Consider the following 7,853-nt stretch of genomic DNA (forward strand, 5'->3'; position numbering starts at 1 on the left):
GACCGCCTCTGTTTCCACCTGCTTGTGTCTTCCTCCATGTCACTAGCTAGCCAGCTATAGCTAACTGTAGCTAGCTACCTGACATGAGTGCTAGCTAGCTATGTTAGCTTACTAGTGTAACGGATGTGAAATGGCTAGCTTAGTTAGCGGGTACGCGCTAGTAGCGTTTCAATCAGTTACGTCACTTGCTCTGAAACCTAGATTAGTGTTGCACCTTGCTCTGCAAGGGCTGCGGCTTTTGTGGAGCGATGGGTAACACGCTTCGTGGGTGACTGTTGTTGATGTGTGCAGAGGTCCCTGGTTCGCGCCCGTGTCGGCGAGGGGACGTACTAAAGTTAACTGTTACATTGATGCTGTTGACCGGATCACTGGTTGCTGCGAAAAGGAGAGTTGAAAAGGGGGTGAGTGTAACGGATGTGAATAGGCTAGCTAGTTAGCGGGTACGCGCTAGTAGCGTTTCAATCAGTTACGTCACTTGCTCTGAAACCTAAGTAGTGTTGCCCCTTGCTCTGCAAGGGCTCGGCTTTTGTGGGAGCGATGGGTAACGACGCTTTCGTGGGTGTCAGTTGTTGATGTGTGCAGAGGGTCCCTGGTTCGCGCCCGTGTGTCGGGGCGAGGGACGTACTAAAGTTATACTGTTACATTGATGCTGTTGACCGGATCACTGGTTGCTGCGGAAAAGGAGGAGGTTGAAAGGGGGTGAGTGTAACGGATGTGAATGGCTAGCTAGTTAGCGGGTACGCGCTAGTAGCGTTTCAATCAGTTACGTCACTTGCTCTGAAACCTAGATGTAGTGTTGCCACCTTGCTCTGCAAGGGCCGCGGCTTTTGTGGAGCGATGGGTAACGACGCTTCGTGGGTGACTGTTGTCGATGTGTGCAGAGGGTCCCTGGTTCGCGCCCCTGTCAGGGCGAGGGGACAGTACTAAAGTTATACTGTTACACTAGGTACATTAATAGCTTTAGGTTGGTTGTTTTTAAGCTCAACTTCAAGATTTCCACCAAGGACGTTGCCTCACCGAACATCACTCTTCCTGAGTCATCACTTTTATGAGACCGTATACCACGGATATTACAAAACATTTATTTTTACTGTTCTAATTACGTTTGTAACAAGTTTATAATAGCAATAAGGCACCTCGGGGGTTTGTGGTATATGGCCAATATACCACGGCTAAGGGCTTTATCCAGGCACTCTGCGTTGCGTCGTGCGTAAGAACAGCCCTTAGCCATGGTATATTGGCCATATACACCCCCCCAGGCCTTATTGCTTAAATAAGCAAAACTAGGGCTAACAACTATAAACATTAAGAGCTTAGGCAAAGAAATCTAACAAGTGGTTTGGACAACAGTTAGTGAGCTAGTAAGCTCCATGTGTAAACAAGAAGTGGAAATGGGGGGTTGTCACTGGACCAACAAAGGGATGGGGCACTTCACAAAAGCATACTATAGTCCTTCTCTAGACTAAGACCTCAGGGGACTAAAGTGTCTAAGGAATGGATCCAGAATGTCTCTCTGGAACTTCGGTGTTTGTCGACATCACCACAGCGTTTGTTTTTACTGACTTGTTCAATTCCAAAATAAAAAAACTCACGAAGTGAGTGTCTTCTCTCTTTGAAATGGAGGGCCACTGGGCTGTTGGGTTCAGCACGTAGAATGGCCCTTCGGTGCTCACACATTCTAGTGCGTAACTAGATGTAAAATATAGATCAGGTGTCCGCAGGAGGCTGATTCTACCTAGGTGTTACCTAGAGCTGAGTCTGAGCATAGAATATGCCAGTTTTTAATGATGCTTAGTAGTTCTGGACTTTTGGGTATAGGTAGTGGCCATTTGGATATGGAGGTCTTGCTCTCTAGGGCTTGTGGGCTTGCTCAGTAGTTGTGCTCTAGGAACATCCAGGACCTCAGCGACTTTAGGTCACCCTTGTAGTAAAAAAAATGTAATCAATGTAACGTTTCCAGATGACCAGGATCTCGAGAAAAAAAAAAAAAAAAAAAAGTGTTGGACATCTCATTTAGAATGTGAGCTTTTTCATCACTAGGTGGAGACATTAACCATAGCACACCACACCCTGACTACCAACCTGTTTGGTCTACGACAGTCTCTCATTAGCACCACCAGTTGAAGAGAGTTTTCTCCCTAATAGTCTTCCCCATGCCCTATATGAACTTGTCCATTCCCTTTGTGATTATTCTGAAGGCCAATCTTTTAAATTTGTCTAATAAAACGACGTATTTTTAATGGTGAGCGAGCGTTGCGCATTTTCCTGTCCAATGAGACCTGCTACACTGGAAGCATAACTAGCAGAGTGCGAATCATTTTATTCTATTGCTGCGGGTCGAAATCTTATTCTGCTAACCCTCCGAAAACTGGACACAGGAATGTGCTTGCAATGTTCCAATGAAACGTGTCTAGAACATTAATATTGAATATTCTGAGAACATGGTAACCACGTAGAAATTATATTATTTAAATGTGAAACTGTGTGAGTCACCAATGCCCCGCAACCGTTCCCACATGCAGGGTGGGGGAGGCGGCCTACAATGAGGGAAAACATGAACTTCGACACTCAGGCCTAAACAACTCTAGGATACCTTGAAAAATGTTAGGAAAAAAATGTCAGGCGACATTCAACAATGCAGAAGATTATTATCGTAGTGTGCACGCCGTCGCTACTAGCGCTCCCACTGGTTGCCGTGGCGACGCGTGGCGACGCACTGTGGTGGCTCGCTCGACAGTTTGTGTGATGTGAAACCTGGGGCACTACGAGGAGCCTTCGACCACAAGTCTATCTGTTTACTCGTGACAGGTGCAGCATCTACAGTAGGCCTACCGGTATGCTAATTTATAGTGTATGTATTGTCTGTTGTCAAATAGGCCATGCACATTTCTAGCCAGGGTATCTGAGACACTATCGGGACAAAGTAGCCTACAATTCACTAATTAGGTGAACTGAAAAATGTGCATGATTATAGAAAAGTTGGTTTGTATGAGTTCCATGAGTCTAGTAGATTGTGTAATGGAAGTCAATGACTGCTCAGTCATTTTGACAATGTGAAGGCCTACAGTCAGTAGAGTGGCATCAACTCAATGTTTCACCTCTGCCTAATCATCTTTGAAATATGGGCATTCATGTGAATGTCCCTAGGCTAACCCCCAGCAAATGTGTTGCAAAATTTAGTACAAACCACTATCCCTTTTGTATGTTGATATGGTTGATAGATTTCCTGTCAACTACACCCACCTGCATCCTGGCCAAGACTGTGTACTTGTATACTAGGCTACAATTACACCAGAGCAAGAGGGAGAGAGAATAGCCTTGCTATTGAGAGAGGCCGCTGTAGGCAGACCTGGCTCTCAAAAGAAGACAGGCTATGTGCACACTACCCACAAAATGAGGTGGAAACTGAGCTGCATTTCCTAACCTCCTGCCAAATGTATGACCAAATTAGAGACACATATTTCCCTCAGATTACATAGATCCACAAAGAATTCAAAAACAAACCCAATTTTGATAAACTCCCATATCTATTGGGTGAAATACCAGTGTGCCATCACAACAGCAGTTTACTGTTAATTTTATATTGTTTATTATACTTTTGTTTATTATCTAGTTTACTTGCTTTGGCATTATGTTTCCCATGTCAATAAAGCCCTTTGAATTGAATTGTTAGAGAGAGAGCGAGAGAAAGACAGAGACAGAGAGAGACCTGTAGGCATGCAGGCTGGTGCCACCTGTGTCCCAGCCTCTGTTTCCAATACAACTCAAATCTTTGTTTCAACATCCATTCAAAACCAATAAACACCCACCTGAATAGGGTAGATGCATTTAACACCAATAACTGACCACCTGAATATGGTTGATGCATGTGTCAGCATAATAGACATGGGTCTCTACTGGTGACTCCCTCTGATAATCCAATGAGGCTTATATATGGCTGTTGAATACTGCTCTAAAATGTTAATCTTACTTTATTGTCCTCACTGTCTGATTGAATGTGTTTTGTGTAGATTCTGAGGTGGTGGACAAGCAGTTGAAAACCATGTTGTCCAACAGCAGTATCCAACTGTTTGATGTCCGCAATCCAGATGAGTTTGAGGCTGGACGTAATCCTGGCTCCACCACAATGTTCTGCCCCACTGGGCACATACTGGTTGAACTAACATTGTTTCCAAATGACATTGAACCAACGTGGAATAGAGCAGATGTTGAATTGACGTCTGTGCCCAGTGGAGTGTGAGACACACACACCACATATATGTTTTGTGTTTGTTTGTTTACAGCGCTTTAACAGGTGTTACCATAGGGGTATGCTACAGAGGAGATTCAATTAGACAGCTACTTTCAATAAACAACCAGAAATAACTATAGATTTTCTGGTTCATTACGAAAACTAAACTTAGATATTTATTTTTGGTTGCTCAGTCAATTAGACCATGCCAATTTCAAGCTGATCTTTCTAAAATATAAAAAGTTATTTAAGAATATTTAGGCATGTTAGCTGGCTAACTCATTGATCCTGCTTTGTAGTATACCCCTCAGGGTTGAAATGTACTTGCTGTTGTTATGATTCATGTTGTCATGTATTTTTTAAACTGCTAGTTAGTTCAACCAGTGTGTGCCCAGTGGGACGGGACATTGTGGTGGAGCCAGGATTACGTCCAACCAATTTCCCATTTTGGGTCAATAAAGTGAACTACTACTAACAGTTCGGGTACTGCAGGAGGCTCTGAGGCTGAGCCCAGACCAGTTCAGAGTACGAGGCCCTCTTAATGAGGATCCCAGCATTGTGGTCTTCTGCCACAGGGGTCGCCGGAGTGCCACTGCACTTGACGTAATGTGGGCTCTGGGCTTTAGCAAGTAAAGACCATTTACAATCACCTTTCTGTCTGCTAGCATCCTAACCTGAGTGATGTACTCATACATATCAGTGTTGATACTACACTACGTTCATCTCCTGGTCATTCATCTCTCCTAGAGCTCGTCATTACAGTGGAAGATACAGTGACTGGGTCCAGCGTGAAGAGCAGTGAGGTGTACTGTACACTCTTAGAAAAAAATGCTATATAGAACCTAAAAGAGTTCTTTGGTTGACCATTGAAGAACCCTTTTTGGTTCCAGGTAGAACCCTTTTGGGTTCCATGTAGGAACCTTTCCACAGGTGGTTTTAGATGGAACCCAAAAGGGTTCTACCTGGAACTGGTTCTACCTGGAACCAAAGAGGGTTCTCCTATGGGATGGGCTACATCTAAGTTTACTCTCAAGCAACATTGGCAGCTGTTTTAAAGACTGACTGTCTGTAGTGAAGACATTGTGCCTTTGTAAACTTTTATAAATTCCATCCAACCTGTATACCCCAGGCCCAGACTACAAAGACTACAAAAACAGCCTGGATCAAATGTGAGTAATCTCATTACCATACAAACCCATCACATCTCTGCTAGAGGCCCTAAACAATTTATCAGACTTGGCCTATTGCAAATTATATCTCTCAGTCCTAAAGCTGGTATTACAAACAGTAAGATAGATAGTATGAGTTTAACAGAGACCTGGTATTACAGACAGCAAGATAGATGCTATGAGTTTAACAGAGACCTGGCTGAGACTTGATGAGTATGTGTCTCTAAATGAGGCATCTCCAATGGCTTTTTTAAACTCACAGACATCTGGTGAATCAGGTGGTGGGATAGCCATGATACATGAGCCTGGACACCGTTTAAAACCTACTGCTGCTACTGACTTGTACTCCTTTGAGGTACTCACTCTGAACTATACTATGCCAATGGCAAAATACTATTTGAATGATTGTATTATTGGCACTGTTTATAGACCACCTGGTCCTTATACTAAGTTTTTGACAGAAATTGCTGATTTTTTTTTATCAAGCCTTGTAATCCTATCTGACAAAATAGTATTTGTAGGTGATTTTAATGTACAAGTGGACAATAACAGTGATGCTCTGGGAATAGTGTTTTCCTCTCTTATAGAGTCTTTTGGCTTTGCTCAGAATGTATCCGTGCAAAGCCACGGGAAGTAGGGGTGCACCCCTGAATTTGTAAAAAAAAAAAATATATATTTCTTTAAATGTATTAACAACAGTATCTTGCAGGATTCATTAGTTGGAATTGTAAGAGTTGTTGCCCTGTCCCTTTCTCTGCGATCGTCGTTCTAATGGAATCCAGAAAGAACAAAACCCTGTCCTCAAACATTTACAGTGCCTTCGGAAAGTAGTCAGACCCCTTGACTTTTTCCACATTTTGTTACATAACAGCCTTATTCTAAAATATATATATTTTTAAATTATTCAGAAATCTACACACAATACCCCATAATGACAAAGCAAAACCAGGTTTTTATACATTTTGCAAATGTATAAAAAACAAAACCAGAAATACCTTATTTACATAAGTATTCAGCCATTTTGTGTGAGACTCGAAACAGGTGCATCCTGTTTCCATTGATCATCCTTGAGATGTTTATACAACTTGATTGGAGTCCACCTGTGGTAAATTCAATTGATTGTACATGATAGGAAAAGACCCATAACATCCACATGAAATTAAATATTTTTCTTGATCAAATAACATAGAAAACAATCCTTTTTTGTGCAGTATTAATTTACCATCCTTACAAACCACTTAATTTAAATGTACATTACTGTATTGAACATAGGATGGTCATCTAGGTTTGTACCTGTAGACTTTCCATCACCATGAAAGAAAACAATGTTCAATACAGTATTTGAGTACATTGAGACATCAAAGGGTTTGTGATGATATGATGTGGCTCAGTTGGTAGAGCATGGCGCTTGCAATGCTAGGCTTTTGGGTTCAATTCTCACGGGGGACCAGTATAAAATCTATTACAATGTATGCACTCACTACTGTAAATTGCTCTGGAATATAATGTCTACTAAAATGTAAAATTAATGAATAGACCATTTTCAGTTATCACATAGAAACAACATGACGGATGATTTACTCTTACAACCGCCCTAGATACAGTGGCACCTATTAGAAAGAGAAAATGTACCCTAGAAAAGCTTGCCCCCTGGTACACTGACCATACCCGAGCCCTGAAGTGTGCCGCCAGAAAGCTAGAGCATAAATGGCATTCCTCCAAGCTTGAGGTATACCGGCTGCCATGGCAAGACAGCATCACCGAATACAAGCAAGCCCCAGCATGCGTCCTACTTCTCTAAATTAATAGATAACAAAAAGAACCCTAGATTTTTCTTCAGCACTGTAGCCAGCCTCACAGAGAAGCAGGCCCCAGCCTGCCCGAGCCAGCCTCACAGGGAAGCAGGACCCAGCCTGCCCTGAGCCAGCCTCAAGAAAGGCAGGCCCCAGCCTGCCCCTGAGCATTTTCTAGCCTCACCGTAATGATTTATTAAAAAATTTTTTGAGAAAAATTACAAATTAGAGCTAAAATCTCAAAGAATCCATCTGCTATGCCACAAACCCTACGGAATTATGAGGAGACCACAGCTATTCTAGATTGTTTAACACCCCTGATTTATGATGACATGGTTGAACTTATGAAGCACTCCAATCAATCAATCAATCAATAAAAGTTATTTAAAAGCCTTACATCAGCTGTTGTCACAAAGTGCTGTACAGAAACCCAGCCTAAAACCCCAAACAGCAAGCAATGCAGGTGTAGAAGCACGGTGGCTAGGAAAAACTCCCTAGAAAGGCCAGAACCTAGGAAGAAACCTAGAGAGGAACCAGACTATGAGGGTGGCCAGTCCTCTTCTGGCTGTGCCAGGTGAGAGATTATAACAGAACATGGCCACAGATGTTCAAATGTTCATAGATGACCAGCAGGGTCAAATAATAATAATCACAGTGGTT

This window comes from Salvelinus sp. IW2-2015, linkage group LG5 (assembly GCF_002910315.2).
Source record: "Salvelinus sp. IW2-2015 linkage group LG5, ASM291031v2, whole genome shotgun sequence".
Lineage (NCBI taxonomy): Eukaryota > Metazoa > Chordata > Actinopteri > Salmoniformes > Salmonidae > Salvelinus > Salvelinus sp. IW2-2015.